Here is a 21,149-nt window from a genome sequence, read left to right on the forward strand (position 1 = left end):
GAAAAAGACTACAGGAGATTGTGATATTAGAGATATCAAGCATGCACTTTGAAATAGCAATGATTAACATATTAAAGAAAATTGGGGATTATATGGTTAATAACAGCATATAACCAGGATCTGTGAAGAAGAATTACTATGGAAACAATGGAAAATCTAGAACTAAAGAATACAATAAATATCAGACATAAATAACTAAATAGATAGATTTGACAGCAGGTTAGACAAAGTTCTAAAGCTGATCTTGAAATAAGCTTCAAGCAATTTTTTATGTGGCATTTTGATTATTATTTTATTGTGTCCTACTAACAATACTTTTCTCCTTTTATCTGTAAAATCTTCTGGTGATTTTCATTCAAATTGTTCACGATTATTATGTACATACCACAAAAAGACATGAATTTATATAATTTTTGCTCAGGAGGATGACATTTTCATCTTCGGTATTCATATTTTCAATAAGCATGTAAACAGATCCTACTCTTTCTTGACTTTTTACTGCCACTTACCATTAAATCACGTTATGAGTGAAGTGATGACAGTATCTTCTTTGCTGTTGTTTTAATTTAATATTCCTTTGGACTTTTTGTATTATGTCATATATTTTAACAGATTAATTCTCATACTTCTAACATTCTTTACTTTTTTAAAAATTTCTGAATTATGGTTTCAAGTTAACATATGTTTTTTAAATAAAGTATTATAGAATGATAAATTATGGATGCAGCTAATTCACAAACCTTGGACTATTTGGTACTCTTACTGAGAAAGTGGAATGAAGCAATACAACATTTAGCCAAAAATCTGATCTACAAAATCACAGCAGGAAGATGAATGAATTTTTGAAAATCAATTTTTTTAAGTAATTAAAATAAAAACAAAAGTTAAACTGGTTCATGAGGTGGCAAATAAAATTTTCAAAAGAGATTTTCAATGTCGTCCTCCATAACTTCAACGAGAAACCATTACAGCTCATCCATGCCATACATTGGTATACTTTGTTTACTCTAAAATAGTGCACCCTCTTCACAGTGACACGAGTATACCACGGAATTCCCTAGTACTGCAAAAAGACTCACTGTCGAAAAGTATCTCTGAGATTGGCTGACAGAGCTAAATGGAATTCTACTGATTTTGCATATGAGCATGCATTAGAATACTTTTTAAAGAGTAGACACATTCAAAACCATTTTTCTCCGAATTTTCAGGGCAAATTGGCATTGAACTGAAATGTGCCTTGATTATCCTACAACTGTAGAAACTCACTAGGATCCTTCCATGAGCTGTCACCTGTAAGGTACTCTAGTGAGAAACACGACTCCAGGAGTTCTGAAATCTGCCCCTGGATTAAGCCAGGCTACTGGAGAACTGGCCGCATAGAATACATTCTCTTGTCTTCTTTGGTCTTCTTCTTTCAAACTGTCCTTGGGCATGTTGCCTTCCCTGAATAGAAGAGGAGGGTGTGAACATATTTTCTGGATGTGTTCTAGCTGCTATTGCTATTTGATCGAAAACTCATACTACTTTAAGAAAGTTCATTGTAAGATATACCCAGAACAGTCGGAGAGATGAAATGCCAGGGAAATCTAGGAATAGTAATCAGGAGATCTTTGATGATAAAGAGTAACTTCATTTCTGTACTCTTACTCCTTACTTCACCTTACTCCAACCTTAGTGCATATAATATGAAATGAATAAATCAGATGATTTAACATATAATGTTTAATTTTACATGTCACTGGAATGACTTTAAAAGTTGTGACTGTAGTATATTAATGAAAATCTTCACAATTCAGTAAGATATTATTTTATTATCTGTAGGAATTATGATCCAGCAAATAAGGAAGAAAATATAAACAGAATTTAGAAGTGAATGAATTAGAAAATACATTAATTATATCCAACCGATGGTATTGTTGCCTCATTAAGAATTGCAATCAATAATATTGTAATAACTTTGTATGGTGACAGATGGTAACTGGACTTTAATCTGACTTGTAAATTAGGCAATGATAAGGCTGGAGCCCTTCGTTTTGTACTATCTGATCAATGTTCTCTTTAAATGTTGGAGTATATGGTAAATGGCTATACGAAGGGGTTACACTAGAGCAGTCAGAAGAATGCAAAGTGAATCACCCTGGCTCCGAACATCTTCAGATTGCATTCCTGGATTAGAGCTCTGGTTGATAAGCAATATCAATGGGCTAAGATGGTAACCCTGAAAACTTCCCTTGTAGAGACACTCCTAAATTAGTTGGCATGAATTTGATAATTTATCATTTAGGTAACTGAAGTACATAAAGAAGAAATTTAATATTTTAAAATTTATAGTTACAGTTTAAAATATTTAAAGGCATTTTATTGTCCTAATTTATGTAGGAAACTCATATTAATCAAAAGTCCCCTTAAAAGTGATTGCTCACAGTGGCTAGACTTACAAAATAGAATAACAATATTTGTAAGCTAGGCTTAAAATCTTCAGGAAGATCTAGCTTCCTCAATAAGTCAAATACGAATTTTAAAAACCAAAGTTAACCACTGAATAACTTTTTGTGTCTGCAAAAGCCACTTGGAAGCCATCAAAAACTCACTTTAACAACACAAAACTTGAAAGTTGATGAAATTATTATTTTTCGTAGTCACGTTTTGCACTATGTGTAACTTAGATATCAGTCATAGTATAGGTCTTATTGTGCCTCTCTAGGAAAACAAGTTTTCACATGTAATCGATCAGTGAGTAATCTTCACTGGATATGGCATGCCTATGAAAAGTATCATGATGATAATGGTAAAAGAATACACATATATCAGTATAAAATAAAGTTACTCAATCTACCTTGTAACTGGAGGTCAGATATTTTCAATGGTATTTTTACCATATTTAAATTTCAAATGTTACCTAATATATATTCAAATTTTTTATTTTCCTCTTTTTTGAGATTTATATGAACAAACTGGTTAGGATGAAATGTCTATAAGCTGTACAACTCCAGGAAATATTTGTCATATTATGGTTTATATAAATAGTGCCACCTAAGATTGGCAGGTTGGCCACTGATCTTCCATAGTCATAGTCACCTTTCCAAAAATGGTGCATTTTTCAAGAAAAATTTCATAAAATTACTGAATTATGTGGCCGATCTGAAACATTAATTTTCCCATCTAACTCATTTTAACTTACATGCACATTTTATTTTTGATCTCCCAATAGCATGCTGTGTAACTTTTTTTTCACAGCAAAGTGAATTTAGGATTATCTAATATTGCTTGGTAATGTTATGAAAGGAATTACAGGCATTGAAGTAATGCACATTACTCCCACATCTTTCACCTCACTGTGCAGTCAGCCAAATTATATATTTATTAATTTTGTTAAGCTGGCCTCATGAGTCAATAGATTGAATAGAGTCCCTGTTAATTAAGTTTGCTGATGAAATGACTAGAAGCTTGGAGAATAGCTTTGGAATTAAAAATGAGTTTAACCAGCTGGAGGGGATTTATGCATTGGATAAGAATTGGACCAGATGACCTCTGTGGTCTTTTTCAACTCTGGGATTCCATAAAAGACTGAGAAATCAATATAACAGGAATTTATATGAAATAAATTCAGTAGAACAAAAAGTTAGATGGAATGAATGCATTAAAAAATAGATATATATATAATCAAAATAAAAAATGAATGGTAAGCACAGACATAGGTTTGGATTCTAATAAACAGACAATCCAAACATGTGTTCCCAGGTTAGCTTGATTTAATTATGACAGTGAGAAGCCTTGCTTGCTAAAAACTTTTCTATAGGGTATTTTTTATTACCCTATAGTGCCAGGGACTGACTAGGTGTTCAAACAAACTTATAGTTTCTACATCCTGGCTAATTGATAAGATTACATTTTCTTGTAGCTAATGAAACTCCTGTAGCCAAATTAAATTTTGACCAATAGAGTGTGTGTAGAAGGTATGCACATCAGCTTCAGGCCCTCCCCATAAATGCATCCTCATGCAATCCTACATTTTCTTTCTCTGTTTTTTAGATTGACTATTTTCTTTTTAGACTGGCTGTTAACTCCAGGGCAAACTTGGATGCCCTGTGTCAGAGATAAATGCAGATCTAAAAAGATGCACACACACACACTCTTACACACACGTGCATACATACATATATAATTTTCTTATTGCACAATTAAAAATAGCAGAAGTCATGAATAGGTATTTAAAAAGAGAATAGCAAAATATCCAATAAGGGTATGAAAAGGTACTCAACTTCATTAGTCATTAAGAAAGTGCAAGTTAGAATCTCACTGAGATATGACACACTACTGGAATGGTTACAATTTAAAAATAACTTACAATGCCAAGTAGGGATAAGATTGTGAAAGAACAGAAATTCTTATGCACTGATACTGAAAGTGTAAATTGAGAAGAGTTTGGAGATACTGCTGGAGCTGATCATACGTGTACTCTAAAATCCAGCAGTCCCACTCCTAGGGGACTGCACTCCCCAACAGAAATGCATACATGATTTTACCAAATGACACACACAGGAATGCTCAAAGCAACTTATTCATAATAGACAAAATGGGGAAAAAAACAAATATTCATCAACAGTAGAATGGATAAATAAATTATGCTCTGTTCATACAATGGAATACCTTAGAACAACAACGGAAAAACTCCAAATCCTTTATTCAAGACTGAATTATATAATATTGAACAAAAGAGCCCAAAACAAAGATCGACATATATAATTACATTTATGTGAAGTTCAAAAATAGGAAAACTAATTAATATGGATAGAGATAAGAACAGTAGTTATTTCAGTGTGTTTGGGGAGGGTGAGTATTGTCTTGTAGGGGATCCAGAGAGGCTTTTGGAATGCTGAGGACATTGCATATTTTGCTTTGGGCTGAAATCCCACTAGCATATTTACTTGCAAAAATTCATGGAGCTTTAAGCCTAAAATTTGTGCACTAGACTGCAATCTTTTAAAAAGTTTACCAAAGAAGTTACAGTCTGTTGAGTTTGGTTAAATATCCCAAATACACATCTGAAATCTTAAAACAGTAGAAATGCTGTACAATTTCCTTTCGCAAAGGAGACTCAGTGGTTTAAATGCAGTCATACCCAGAGGCAGCCTGGGAGATTAGATGACCTTTCTGGGGCTCTTTGAACCCTATGATCCTATGATATTTCCTACAATGTGTTGTTTTTCTTAAAACCCCCTTCAGTCTTTCTATTTCTCTAGTATTGAGTTGTCCAGAACTGAATTTAGTACTCTAAGGGGTTTCTCACAAGGGCAACATAAGTAGAAAGTCTGTCACCTCCCTAATAGGTAATATGATGGAGTTGTATCCAGTGGGAAATCTCAATGGCATTTTGCACAGGCCTGCCACAGTTGGATGGTTAATGCAAGGTTATACACAATTTTCTCTCTGCTCTCACCTCTGGATATTTTAACATTATTTCTTCACAAGTTTTCCTTCATGTTGCATGCTTTGTACTAAACTTTTATTTCCCCCTCCCCAGAGGTACTAAATTGACTTCCCTTTTGTCAACTTCGGAACAATCTTTTGAACATTCTAAGTCTGTAAACATATGGGATAGAGAATATTGGTGATTCCAAGAACTTTTGTGGAAAAAGTCAGTGGATTTGTTGTCACTACATAAACAGGGAAATTAATTGATCAAATAAGTTATTTAGGTTTTAAACACATATTAGTGTCATGTGGATGCAACCAAAGAGAGACAGTCTTGGAAAGAGATGAAAAAAATCTTATACAAAATGATCTTACTTCAGAGGTTTGAGACTTCACTTATTAAATTTTCTTTCTTGGGAATTATAAATGTTACTATCGGTGCTAGTAGTAAAACCTTTGATTGACTCAGCTTCAAATATTTTTTAAATGAACTAATTCACACCAAAGAATATGGCAATATGAATAAAATTATTCATGTCAAAATATTTCAACTTGAAAATAAAATTTAATACTAATTTTCTCTAAGCTTATGAAATGTGATACATATATTTTGCTTTGGCACTGTTCAACATACAAAAAACAATGAAGAATTAGTTAGCTTCCTCTCAACATAAACATTTTAGGAACATTTTTAGTCGAAGAATTCACTGGGTACCAGAAGCCTTTTATTTCTGCAAGTTCCCCAAGAAAAACATTTACTCTGAAGAAATAAAGTCCCAGACTTGAAGACATCTATGTTAATTGACGCTACAACATTTGTTCCCAGGCTTTAAGTCTATCCAAAGGCTGTAATTTTAGGACATGCATTCGAACTTTATGCCACTGAATGGTTTGGGGCAACCACAGAAAAACAGCATTCCATTGGTACTGTGCATCTGTGTGTACTGCAAGCTCTAAATGCAGCTAATGGAATCTCAGCATGAAACCAGAAAAGATTTTTCCAAACTCATTATAGTTGCAGGTTACTCTAGTTCAAAAATTGATTTTGCCCTGGAAAGTAAAAATCTAACTTTACAATTCCATCAGTCGTTGGGAAAACATAACTGAGGCCTGGCTGCAAAACTTATCCATTCACAATTCATAGAAAATTTTCATGCCATTCGAATGAAACCAAAATGCTGATACAATTTGAAAGAGAACTTATAGGAATGAAAGTAGAAAATTAGTATTTGTTTTAGACAAAAAGACTTTTTTAAAATACGGAGTCAGTTACTAGATTTTCCAAGCCATGGAAAATTTATAAGAGAGTACGTAGTAACCAGAATTAGTTTTCATTCAAGAAAAACCTTCTTCTTCAGATGACTAATGTCAGACTCCTAAATGATACCTATCATGTCAGCATGCTTGATAGGCAAATAAGTAAGTTTCATTCATTCACTCATTCAGTGATTCATTTAACAAACATTTTTTTAGATTCAACTACTTAAAAGTCCTATAAAAGCATAAATTTTTATAAACCGTAATATCTAGCCTTATGTTTCTGAAAGCAAAGAACCCTTATAGTATATCTTAACATTTAACGATTTCACGGATCCTTGATTGGAAAACACTGGTCTAGTTGATTTAAGATAAATAATTATATCCTCATAAAGAGCTTTGTGAATGTGGATTCCACAACCGGGCCCAGAGTCCTGTTGCCACTTGCCAAACATACAGTTGTTGTATAAGTCAGAGAAGAATTTTCATTAATGCTCATTTCCTATATTCATAGAACTAGTGTCTTAGGCATCTTCCACTTTAAAGTTACACCTAACCTGTGGGAGACAGACTCCAAGATGGCTGCTAACATCCTACTTCCTGGTATTCACACCCTTGTGTCCCTTGAGTGTGGGCTAGACTCATTGACTTACTTCTTACAAATAGAATACAGCACAAGTAATGAGAATGTCATTTTTGAGATTAGGTTACTGTAAAAAAGACAATGGCCTCCATCTTGGGAGCTTGTTCTCTTTTGCTCTTTTTACTCCTTTATCTTACTGGAAGCCATTTGCCACATTGTCAGCTGTCCTGTGGAGGGAACCACAGGAAATGAAGAAGGTCATTGGCCAACAAATGTTAAGGAACTAAATCATGCCAACTGAAATTAAGAAAGACTCCTGCCAACAAGCCGTCAAGCAGCTGAATTCTGTGAGGGACTGAATCCTACCAACAACCATGTTACTGAGTTTAGAAGTAAATCTTCCTCCAGTTGGGGTTTCAGATGAGATCACAGCTGATGGCCCAACTGAAACATCGGGAGAGACCTTAATGCAGAGGCACCTAGATAAGTTGCACAGATTCTAGACCCAAAGAAGTTGTGAGATAATAAATGTTTGTTGTTTTATGCCACTAAGGTTTGCAGCCATTTGTTATACAGCAATAGATAACTAAATTACTTTCTTTTGTCTCTAGGAAAATAAATTTAACTTATCACACTTATGATTAGCTTCTGAATTTAAAAATGCTTTGAAAATGTTGATAATTGTTAAAGTTGGATTATGGGTATATTGGAGTTTATGACACTCTTTACCTTTGCATGTTTAAAAAAGCAGATGTTTCTTAAAATGCTTTATATAATCAGAAAGAGAATCCACATTTCCACTTCCCCTTTTTTAATGTTTCTTGAGGCTTCAACTCTGAGCTGGTACATTCTCGCTATACCCTCCTTCCACTGCCAAATGAAGTCACATAGCCAACCCCAAAATCAATGAGGAAGAGAAGCATCTTAGGCCCACAGTGAATCATGACAGGAAGGGGAAAGAAGAAGGAATTATAGGTAAATAATATAGTCTACCACAGCATTCATGGAAATCTTATAAAATAAACACTGACTAAATAGTTAGAATATTTTATGTTTAAATTCTATGTTCTCTAAAATTCTACAGTTTTAGCATAATTCAAAAATTGCTTCCTAGACCGTAAGTCATTCTCTGGTTAATATGTCTATTAACACAAGCTGTTTTTTTTTTTTAAAGTCATCCTTTTGTAAATAAAGAAAACATGAATCTTCAGTCATTCTCAGGAAACTCATCTTCCACAATTCCTCAACTTAATGCCTAATGACTCTAAAGTAGTATCTATAATTACAGGATTACTTTGGAAATTATGTTCTTAGTCGCTGTAAACTTAAATGTATTATGTTTTCTAGGTACCTCTAGGTAAAAGCTTTTGCAATTATAGACTGATTTTTATGGGTAGAGCACAACTGAAATTTGTTTCAACCAGTTCTCCGTATCTGACCTCTTTTGCAATAGAGAACTTAAGGAACATCAAAGACTTAGTGTTTCAACAACACTTTGTTATTCATTATCCCCTCTTGACTATCAAGGGCACAGAATTGCCACTTTCATCTTTACCCAGGGATAACTCTCCTTGGTGCTTCCATTTTATTCATTGTTTGTTTGTTTGTTTTAGAATGAATCCTTTATGTGTCTGTACCCAACACTATATTGTAAACTCCTTTGAAGAAAGGATTGATTCTTATTTATCCTGGTATCATCTGTGCCTATTCCAGTGCCTAAAACCTAGCAGGGACCCAATGCACGCATATTAAAGGAAGACTGGCTGAATGAATAGATCACAAAATTTTTCCTTATCTAGCCTGCCTCTCAAAGTTTTAACGTTCTATTTTGAAAATAGTAGTTTTTGATTAACAAATATCCCAATTAATTCATTGTCTATAGAAAATGTAAAACAAATTATTACCAAGTAAGATGAAGAAAGGCCATTATTCGTAAATCTATTAGGCAAGGCATATTGGGATAAAGATGATAAATTTATGGAAATCTGTACATAATTAGCATAAGCCTCCACCAGCACAAAAAGAAACAGCTCTAATCTCAGAGGACAAAGAATATCACACTATATAGTATCTCGAGCACCCCAACCATACTCTGGAGCTCACACCCTGAGTTTCTGGCTAGATGGAAAAGGAAATCCTAAGAGTGTTACTGGGATGAAATTATTATTGTAGAAAAAGAGCAGCCAGTATCAAAGGCAGTCAAAGTTCCGGTCTCAAGTTGACTGTTATGTGCAAGGCGGAAATAGGGGACAGGATAAAGTCCAGTGATGGAGATGTAGAATATATCTAAAATAAAATATTTTAAGTACAATTTGTTCTATGAGAACATAGAAGAAGACTCAACCTGGACATGAGTGATAAGGAAAAGCTTCCAGTAGACGAAACAAATTCTAAGCTGAGGACTGGAGGATGAGTGAGAGTTAGCCAGAAGGAGGAGAACATTCCTAAAGAAAGAAAAATATGGGCAGCTCAATGTATTTCTTTTATAAGCCATGTTGTAGAGTTTGGACTGGAGAACTTGAGAACTGCTGTTAATTTTTGCTTGCATTTTTGACAATGGCGTAAATGAACGTCTGTCCTTTTGGTAAAGAATTCCCAAAGGAGGGCTAACAGATATTCCTTTTCTGAAACCCTGGGAAGCTAGGGCCCTACAGGGGGTCAAAGTCATCAATGAGAGCAGACCCTGTCTGTGACATAGTCTTGGCTGCACCTTACATTTCTTTTGTTCTCCTCATTTTCTGAGCATTGATTCTGTGAACTCTCCAATACTCTTCAAACAAATTCCTTTTCTGCTTAAGTTAGCCAGAGCTGGTTTTTCTTATTCGCAAATAATTCCCTGGTAATTTAGCCTTTAAAGGATTTTAAGCAGAAAAGTGACAAACAGAGATTTGCACTTTAGGACAATTTGTCTAGCTGCAGAGTCTGTAACATGAAGAAGTCGAGTCATGGAGTCTAGTTCTGGGAGTTTGCAATCAACCAAACTAGAGAGTCTAATGGCCATCTCAAGCGGTGGTGCTGGGCAAGAAGAACAGCCAGTGGTCTTGAAAGATGTTGATTAAGAATTTACAGATAGGTAGAAGTTAGGGAGAAGGAGAAATGATGGCTTTCTTCATTCTCATGAAGAATATTTACCGACCAACTTATGATATAGGCAACTACATGGAAACTCTACCAAAGAAGCTGAAGAGAAAAAAGTAGAGTAAACCTAGAAGACATGCCAGAAAGGAAATGATAGAGGTACAGCACTTAAGATTTAAGTAGACAAAAACCCATCTCAAAGAGGCTTAAATAGTAAGGAAGTTTTTCACTCATTTATCTGAGTTCAGAGGTAGATTGTAGATTTAATTAGTAGCAAAGGTTAATTCTCTCTGAAATATGCTTGACTCATTCTGTTGGTGTCTTTTCTTATTAGCATGATATTAATAGAATTAGAGCAGTTTGGGACAACAAATTTGAGCTCAAAAATGCTCAGAAGAAAGAGGCCGCTGCCTTTTGTATCTATCTCTTAAGGGAAAGGTAACATTGTCCAAAATCTCTGGGAAACTTCTCCCCATTTATCACTGTCCCATATTAGGGCACATGCCCATTCTTGAAATAATTATTGTGGCTAGGAAAATTACATGTATAACAGGCCTAGGATTGGGTTCTTCTAGCCAGATTGATAAGAAAAAAATTTATAATAATAATACAAAGAAGGAGGGTGCAAAAACAGTATTAACAATTTAAAGGAGCAAAATGGTGATAGTACATGAGAATTTTTTTTTTATCATAAGAGGATACTATAAACAACTTACGGCCAATATATTTGAAGAGACAGATGGGGTGGGCAATTTTGTACAAAAAAATAAGTTACTACAATTTATTTAGTTAGTAGAAAAACTGAATAGACCAGTGGCCATTAAAAAACTGAATCGGTTACAAAAACGACTTTCTCTAAAATAAGCAACAGGTCTATATCATTACATAGGTAAGTTTTGCCAATCCTTTAAGTTATAAGTAATCCCTATATTACCAAATTATTTTAGTGACAAAAAATTTATGGAAAACTATCTTATTCGTTTTATGAGTCTAGTATAACATATATGGAAAATTAGGCGACAGTATAAAAATTAAAGCTCACCTTTAAAAATACATGAAGAAATAAAACGAAAGCATAGAAATCAAATTCAACTCAATATAGTATTTAAAAAGAACTCAAAATATTTATTACAGGAATGCAAGTTTGGTACATAACATTTTTTAAAAATTAGCAATTCAGTATAAAACACTGATCTATTAAACTGAGAAATCGTAGGATGAAGAAAAAATTGATGCAGAAAAAAATCACTTTAAAATTCCACACACATTTATGTAAAAAGTTCTTAGCAATTTAGGAATCAAAGGGAAGATCTTACCTGATAAAGTGCTACCAAAATCTATGGGAATATTATTCTTAAAAGTAAAACATTGCTACTAATGTCAGAAATGAAACAAGTGTTTTATTATTCAATTATTGAATGTTGCACTAGATGTCCTGGTTAATATTATAACTCAAGAGAAATAAATATAAAGCTTACAAATTTAAAAAGAAGTCACAAAATAGTTGTTATTTATATAAAAAATCCAAGACAATTTTAGACAGCATTCAATCTAATGGTTTAGTAAGTTTGTTGGAAACCAAACCAACATACTAAAATCATTAGATTTCTTATAAATAAGCAATAACAAATTAGAGAATGCTATGTAAGACATAAACATTCACAGCAGCTATAAAAATTATATTTACCTTTAGTACCTATTAGGAATAAACCTAATAAAAATTGTGAGATCATCCAAGAAAAAATTATAAAATACTGAAGTATGCAAAAGATGAATAAGTGAGGAGATATCTCAGATTCATATTTATACAGAAAGCAAAATTTTAACATGTCAAATTGGTCAATTTTGTGTGATGGGCCTGCTGGTATTTATTATATTACTTACACACCTTTATGCATCTTGATGTATTTCTTTTTAACTTTTCAAAACAGAAATCAGTAAAAGGAGTTTCATGTTTCTGCAGAGAAAAATATATTTTACTTCATGAGTCAATGGCATAAATTTCCTACTAATGCTTCATAAGTAAAAGCTTGACAAATATTCTGTTTCTAGAACCAAGGCAGAAGTGTTTCATGTAGAATGTCTACCTAAAAATGCTGCTGTTTGAAACCAGGAAACATTAAAGTCTCTTTAAAAGTACATAAAGAAAATTATACAATAGGATTAAAATCTTAAATAAAAACTAACAAAATGATTTTTTGCCCTCTTTGTTATTAAAATGATTATGTAAATATGTAACATCAAGATAAGTATATGATAAAATTGTGGCAATGTTTTTCACTCACTCCGAAAGCAATCAAAGCAGGTAACCTGACTGAAAAATGTTTATGAAGGAAAGTGAGGTGAATTTTAATGAAAATAATTTTCAGCTTTTTTCAATGTATTTTCTTTAACAGTCTCTGTTTTATTCATAAATATTACATTCATTTCTGCTAAGACACTGAATTATATATATATTTTCTGTCTGAAAGTTGTATTACCACCTTCCAGAGTATGCATAAAACAGGATTATTTTTTCCAAGAGAATTAGTGAAGGATTTTTTCTCATCCTATATCCAAATATTATTAGATGCTTGACACTTTTGGATGATTTAAATTACTTTCGATGAGCTTGAGATACAGTTTTATCACATTGCTTCCCTGAACCAGGAGGAGAGAAAATTGCGTATTGGTTTTATTTTCTCACCACGACTAGACTAAACTAAAATGGGAATAATAAAGTTTTTTTAAATATCGACATGAATGGTGAACTTGAATCTAGTTGTTCTCGTAAAAGCTGGGAGCTTGGGAAATAATTGGTGATTAAGTACAGGATCCAGACAGCTTCATGGCAATGAACTACAAATCCTGAATATTTTCCTGCCTAAATATGTACTGATATTGTTTCAACTATCAAAATTTTACACATGATTAAAGTCCAATTTAAATTTTATTGTCTCTAAATGTTTTCCCAATTGATTAAAATTAGATATGATCTCTGCCTGAAAGCAGATTTGGGGGTTTATATGAACTGTGCTCACAATCATTCTCTGCTAGATTTGGAGAGAACATTCAGATCATCCAGGTCAAGCCTCTTTCCAATGAATAAATGATTTCCTTACGTAACAATGCTGGCAAGTAGTCAGGCTAGCTTCTGCTAGAATACTGCTAGGTGCTTACAAACTTTAGCAGACACTCCACATGGCCTATCTAAAATCCAGTATCAACACCCTCACTTCTCCTTACTCCCCAAAACCAGAAATTGAAGTGTAATAAAAACAAATCCAGCCAGAGATAAGGGGAGACTTTATTTAGAAGAAAGACCCTGTTGCAATAGGGAGAACTCTCTGATCTCGGAAATCTACAAGCATCTCAAAATCAAACAGAAAAAGGCTTCTATTATAGGGAGGGGTAAGCAATAAGTAAGGGAAAGTCACCAAAAGAGGGAGGAGTAAGCAAACTATTTTGTGAGGTTTGACAGCGAATGTGACTTGCTGTGGTCAGACGCTTTGCTTCTCAGCATAAGCTGATGGGGCGTGTTCTGCATTTAAGCGATTGTTTAGGCTCGGGGGCAGGGTGATGTTCAGGGCCTTCTGGAAGAGAGAGAAGCCTGATTGAAGTATGGTCAAGACAAAGCAGAGGTTTAAAAATGGAAATCTGTGAGCACTTGATAAGAAGCAATGATGTGTATCTTGAGGATAGCTCTGTGATGTTGTCCTGGCTAATGAATTGCAAGCAGAAAATTACTTACGCTTTTGTTTTCCCAATAAAAAGGGACCCACTTGGCTGGCAAACATCTTTTGTAGACGTGATGCCTGAAGTGGAGCAGCAGTCTGAGGAACAGAGGAAGAAAGCCACATTGAAGGATGAGAGTTGGAAGGAGCCAGATCACTGTCAGCATCATTGAGCAACATAAATGCTAGCTACCTCAGACATCGTTTTTGCAAAAAAATAAAATGCTGTTCCATTAAGTAACAGTAGTCAGATTTCTGTTACTTGCAGCCAAACACAATCTTAACTGATATGGAAAACATGTTTAGTAATCTATTCTAAGATTTTTGCCATAAATGAACATTAATTTGTTATTTTTTAAGATACCTAAATCTCCTTTGTACTATCTTGAAAAGTTTTCACATCCACACATCTCCAGTCCTGTGGATTTTCAATGATTTTTTATAATTATTTTCAAAGATGAATGTCTTGATTCTTTTCATTTTTCTAATTCCTGTGCATAGGAATTTCATTCATAGACCTTCTATTTTGCCTTTCATTCTAATTATTGGCACTTAAATATCTTTTAATAAGATATAACTTTAATAAAGTTATCTTTAATAAAAACATATACATCTTTACAACAAGAATCCAAATGTTAGTTAAAGTTAATATATTGTGGGGTTTTTATTCTGTCAATGCCTTTTACTTAGTAGAAACTCCATAAATATTTTTGAGTAATTCCATGAAATTTCTAATTCTGACAAATTACAAACATTGACAGGACTTGGAAAGCTCTCATTTAGTTGTAACAGTATTTCAAAACATCGCCACTGTGCTAATAGCTACATGACAAGAATTAACTAAAACTAAATATGGATATCTTTCTGAAAGTCTTTTTTTAAGTTAATTGAATTATTTCAATTGCTTTAGAAAAGTACAATATTTAAAGAAATCCTGTGGTGAACCTTTCAAAAATGTAATGTCTCCCTTTATTCACCCATAATCTATCTGCTGAGTTTTTGTATTGCTCTAGGCAGAATACGGAAGATACTAGCACTTGAGACATTCAGTTACATAAGCTTTAACCAGATGTCAGCAAACAATTTGAATAGTTGTCAGGGAGACAGAGGAGACGCAAAGGGTAGCTCTGAAAAAAGGCCAAAAATCTTCTAATCAAGAATTCTAGTGAACGAGATGACTTTGTCTGGAAGTCACTTGGTTTTACTGACCACCTTTGCCCATGGTCGGCCTGGGTGCCTCTTTATGCTCATCCCCTACGTAACTCCATATCTGTCCTGGCTTCTTAAGATTCTCACTGTATCTATGAAGTTTTGAATTTGAGTCCACAGCTTCTCTTTTTATCAGCTCTTTCCTCCATGTGCATTTGGTGATGATCTGAGTTCCAGCCATTAGAAGATCTGATTCAAGGCTTGATACAGCCTGAGATAGAGTCCTCTAAGATCTTTATGGTGTTATATAAGGACAATTAGAAAACAAAGAACAGACAATATATCCTATCACTGTCATAGTTAAACAAATTCCCTAGGGAAGACAAATATATTGATGACATGTTGAAATGATCATATTTTGGATATATTGGGCTTATTTAAAATAAATTTTATATGTGATCCTAAATAGACATTTATTGCATGCTCGATGAGGAAAGAGATTAATCCAAAGAGAGAAAACATTAGAATTTTAGCATATATTAAAAAATTATATTTTTCAAGCATATTGAATGACTACAAAAGGTTAACATTGTCCATTATAAGTATTTAGAACACATAGAAAAACGGTTTATAATTAAGCATTCAATTATTCATAAGCAAATGGATGCTTCCACATTTCATGTATCTGAAAACAGCGTTCATTATATTTTAATTCTTTTAAAACATTTTCTTGGCAATTTACTTTGCATAATTCATTTTATTTAACAAAAGTTCTAATCATGGAATATAAAATTAAACTTCATTTTAGGTGCTATATGAAAGACAATATATTCTAAATCAATAAAGTCTCAGCTTAACTATGTGTGGCACTGTTTTCTATCAATATACTGCTCTTTACATGAAGACACAAGACAATATTAACTTTTGGCAATAAAATTTTAAAATATAAAAACTATCACAAAAGCCTTTAAATAAAACAGTCATTTATTACAAAATGTCTGATATTATTTGAAAAGTATTCAATTCTGGGTGCTTTCCTGGTATTTATAAATAATTTCCATCTGAAAGAAGAAATGTGTTTCTTACAAGGCTTTTACAAAGAACGTGATAGATTTCTTTAATCATTTTTCTAAACAGTACTCAACTATTATATTGATCAAATTACAATATAATTCTGTCCTACATTCGAGCCAAGATTTGTGACCATTTAGTGCTTTGCAAGTCAAGTTTATATAATGTTTGTTGCCAAGGTCTGCAGATTGGGTTCAGGCAGGAATAAGAGAAAGAGGAAAGAATCAGAAGGCAACTCAAAAAACATACCTGTGGTACAATAACTGTGAGTGTATGTTCAATAGTGAACAAGGGATAATTATTCTGCCAAATCTGCAATGTTTTTCAGATCAACTGGTAATTATATAAGAAGTGGGAACACTATTGTACATTTTGATTTAGTCATTATCTCTTCAATTTCTTAGCTTTTATAACTTCAAAAAGTCTTGGAAAACATGCTATTTGCATTGAAAAATTGCATCAGGGGACTTGAGAGTTTCAGCATTGCTTTCTTTGAAAGCAGAGGGCATGTCAAGCCAAGCTGGCTGTGGTGACTAACCACAACAGTCCCTGTGCTGGGCTGGCCACCCTCAGCTGAAGACCTCTGCCACACAGTCATCATCATGGGCTGTCTGCTGGCTGGCTTACCCCAGCTTCCTTCTGCTCCTCCACAGCCCTTTAACACTCTGTGATTAATGAACTGTAAAATAACAACCAGTCTTTGAGCAAGTCAGAATTCCGTCCCATGAATACTGAAAAGAAATGCAAAGTTTCTTCCCTGAAGTTGTCAAGATTTTATGGGCAAACCTTCCTTTCTCTTTTTTTACCCTCTAGCTCTAGTCACTGTTTTGTTACCAATCAATGTAAGAATCAGACATCAAATCAGATACTCAAAGACCACTTCTTGTTTTCTGTAGTAACTCTAAGGTGCTGCTGTATGTTTTCATCAATTTATTCCAAACTATTCCAACCGATCGCATTCATGATTAGATCTTTCAAAATTCCATCTTGGGGCTGTCCTTTGGCATGAGAGGCCTAGTGAAAGAGAACACAGGGAAGGAGATACAATTTTAAAGCTGAGAGCAGGCTGGTATTCTAACGCTCGCATAACTGCATCAGGAATGCCCCATGTGCATAGCAATGTTCATTTTAATCATAATATTGTTTCCTTAAGGAAGAGTAAGATCATAAGCTAAAACAAAAAACCACAAGTTCAAGAAAAGAGAAAATAAAACGGAATCTAAGGAAAGAAAAATGAGACCTGATTTAATGCTAGCATATTGATTTCTAGATTTCTCATCCAAATTGCATTTCCCAGCAAACCCTTCTTGCCTAAGAATTACAATTCCAATTGATTTAAAAGATTATTATGGACACTAAGTATGAATAACTAAAAGCTGACTTTAGATCTCAGTAAACTTGGATTTAGCAAACATTTTGTAATTAAGTTCTTCTATGAATGAAATGAATTCCTTCTCTTTTGAAACCATGCTTTCTCATCTTCCTTTTCATTAAAGAAAAGTAGTAAATTGTGAAACAACACATAATGCCCAATTATAAAACCTTATAATTCCATCACTGATTTATAAAATTGCATTGGCCAAAAACATAGTTTTCATTTTTTCTTTTGTTTTATCTTTTATGGCTTTTGAAACATTTAGATTTCCATGTTGTATTGCTGTTGCTTATATTTCAGGAATCAATATTTTAGTATTCTTTGAACTGAGAATCAAATTCAATATTCCTCAAGATCTTAACATTAAAATTATTTTCTCTTCCTTCCAACACATTTTTCCTACCAATATATATAACAGATTATATTATGATATATATAATTTTTTTTTCTGGGACATGAATTCACATCTTCACTTATCAGGATAGCTCAACATTCTGATTGATAGAGCACAAACATTATTTGTGAGAATTTAGAACAAACGTTATTAGCTACCCAATAACCTTTAGTCAATAGTCTTGGATACAGCGGCCAAAAACAAAAAACAGTTCTAAAACATCAGGCATCAGAAAATGTTGTTTTAAAATTATTACTATTTATGTTTCCTAAAAATATACTTTGTTAAAACAGAAACATTCCCATTTTTGCATCTGCATGTGAAAAAGTCTTTCCTGATGAGTGTCTAACTTCAAATACTTTTTACCTGTAGCTTCAGAATCAACAACTGTTGTCTTCACCTCTCAGTACAGTGGAAGCAGCAACATGCAACTGATAGTGATTGTGAACTGACCCATTTAGGGTCTTTTAAACAAATGCTTATTGTAAAATTCAAAATGACTAACAAAATAGCTGAACATGCTACATTATTCAGTTTTTTAAAATCCCTGTACTTTCCTCACATGGATGTGGCCTTACTGTCGTAGGAGTAGGGGTACTCAAAGATGTATAATACAGGCTTAAAAGCTCCATTAAAAGGGATCAAGCTTTTAAAAATTGTTTCAACAGATGAAACACGAAAACATATTTTTAGAAAGCTCAGCACAAGGTCTTTGTTTGTTTGTTTGTTGTTATTGTTTTTCCTTTAATTTTATCTAGTCTCTAATTGCTTTCTCAGAGGATGATGCTCTACAACAAGGACGCAGGATAGCAGGCGTACTCTGATGAACCACTACAGCAACTATTCTCCCCAGTGGTTATGTGGCATCATGTGGAGAAAGAACCCATTGGATGGGGGCTGGCCCCGTGGCCGAGTGGTTAAGTTCGCGTGCTCCGCTGCAAGCGGCCCAGTGTTTCGTTGGTTCGAATCCTGGGTGTGGACATGGCACTGCTCATCAAGCCACGCTGAGGCAGCGTCCCACATGCCACAACTAGAAGGACCCACAATGAAGAATATACAACTATGTACTGGGGGGCTTTGGGGAGAAAAAGGAAAAAATAAAATCTTTAAAAAAATAAAAAAAATAAATAAATAAAAAAGTAAAAAATAAAAAAAAGAACCCATTGGATGGTTTTTCTGGCTCCAGCCAGGTACTCCTTGAAATAGTCATCAACCCACCAATTCTATACGTTGGCTAGGAATTACCTCTGCCAAAGCAAAGCAAGGCTCTGATAGACAAATAGAGAAAATCACAAAAGATTGAGAAAAATAGGAATACATTCCTTTTTACCTTTTTGTTTACTTCAATATCCTTGTTTGAAAACAAAATGAACCAAATACACTATTTACTCTAAGGATTCATATTTTCCATAAGGATGTATCAAAGATTGATTAACTGCTACCAAAACTGGTTAAGGTTTAGCATTTATACCTCTCAGTTCTTCAAATTGATGGCCCATTCATATATCCATTCATTCATTCATTCATCTGAAAACGTTTACTGATAACATGTTGATTCAGAGGCATTATTCTGTGTGCTGAGAATAGAGCAGTATACAGGGACAGAAATAGCTCCTAATCCCAAAGAACTTCCACCTAGAGGAAGAAGACAGAAAATAGATAAACTGATGAAGAAAGATATTCATTTCATTAGTGCTCTGAATGAAAATAAAACGCGATGCTGTAATACACTGTCTAAGGTAGGGGGGAAACTACCTTAGGGTATATAAGGAAGGGCTTTGTAAGAAAGTATCATTTGAGTTCTGAGTAGGAGCTGTTCCTGCAAAAGTTAAAGTCAAAGCACCCCATGCAGAAGTCAAGGGTTTGAGATTGAAACAAAATTGTAGTCTTCAAGAACTGAAGAAACTCAGTATGGCGTGGTCTTTCCTCTTTCTTACATACCACCATTTAAACTTTTGCAAAAGGAAAATGACTGTATGCTCAGAGCCTTTGAGGGAACAAGAGCCTAACTTTGCTGTTTGAGGAGAGGAGACTACTTTAGATTTCAAAATGGATACATCCCAAGACTTTTGAGAATCACCACTTTACATCAAGCATCATTTTGGAAGTGAATTCTGGGCTTGATCTTTAGCTAAGTGACCTGAACGCAAGCTCACAGGCCACACAGTCAATATTTATTTTACGTGGTGTTGCACGCACAAGCATATGTGAACCTCAGAAAAATCCTAGATTGTACACTCCTCTTAGTAGAGTAGACACCCTTGGCAACTGAGACAGCACAACAATGTGGCAAAATTATGTTTCGAATTTTTAAATTTTTTTCCAAAAGAAAGATCCTCTTAACTTTAAAGAACAGAGGTCTGAGTGCTAAATATCTTCTCAGCCAGCATCAATGAGAAGTTATATCAGGTAGAATGCTTTCCATACATAAGGAGCGAGTTTCATGTGTTACTAATCAGCCAATTATCCTCATTTATTTTAATACAACTCCATGTGCCTAAAGACCAACATGTTAGAAACTATGAACTTTAAATTCTCCAGAAAGTGAAATAACCCTAAGTATTCTACAGTTAAATAATTGTTACATAATAGATTAGTATCTAAAATTCTTTCATATAAACCAGAAATGATGCATAAAAAATATTTCCCCAGACCCTCATGAGATTCCTGGGAGAGCCCCTTCGCTACTCATTAAGGAAAGCTTATTGGGTCTGGAGGGGAAAAAAATGTAAAAACAAGTATTTAACTTCATCAAAATGAGAGCTATTGAGGAAAACACACCTAATAATTCTCATATCAATGCAGTTGTTAGGAAGAGCTCCTCCAAGAAAATTCCCTGAATCCCATCTATGTCTAAACAGTACTTTTCTAAAATAAGGACCATGAGTCACACAAAAGAACTAGGATCCTGAATTCATCAGCAAAGCAAAATGCAAGTGAAAGTCACTTTTTCTTTTTAAAAAGTGACTTTCAAAACTTTTCCTCTAATTCTCTTAAAGAGTTGATGTTTTCTAGAGTGGTCACATTTTCCTCTGTAATAAGCACCAGACAATTTCTTAGAAGCAGATCGTACAAGTATCATTTTGTTAGAATACAGCAATTACCTAACAATTT

This window comes from Equus quagga, chromosome 19, assembly GCF_021613505.1.
Source record: "Equus quagga isolate Etosha38 chromosome 19, UCLA_HA_Equagga_1.0, whole genome shotgun sequence".
In the NCBI taxonomy this organism is placed as follows: domain Eukaryota; kingdom Metazoa; phylum Chordata; class Mammalia; order Perissodactyla; family Equidae; genus Equus; species Equus quagga.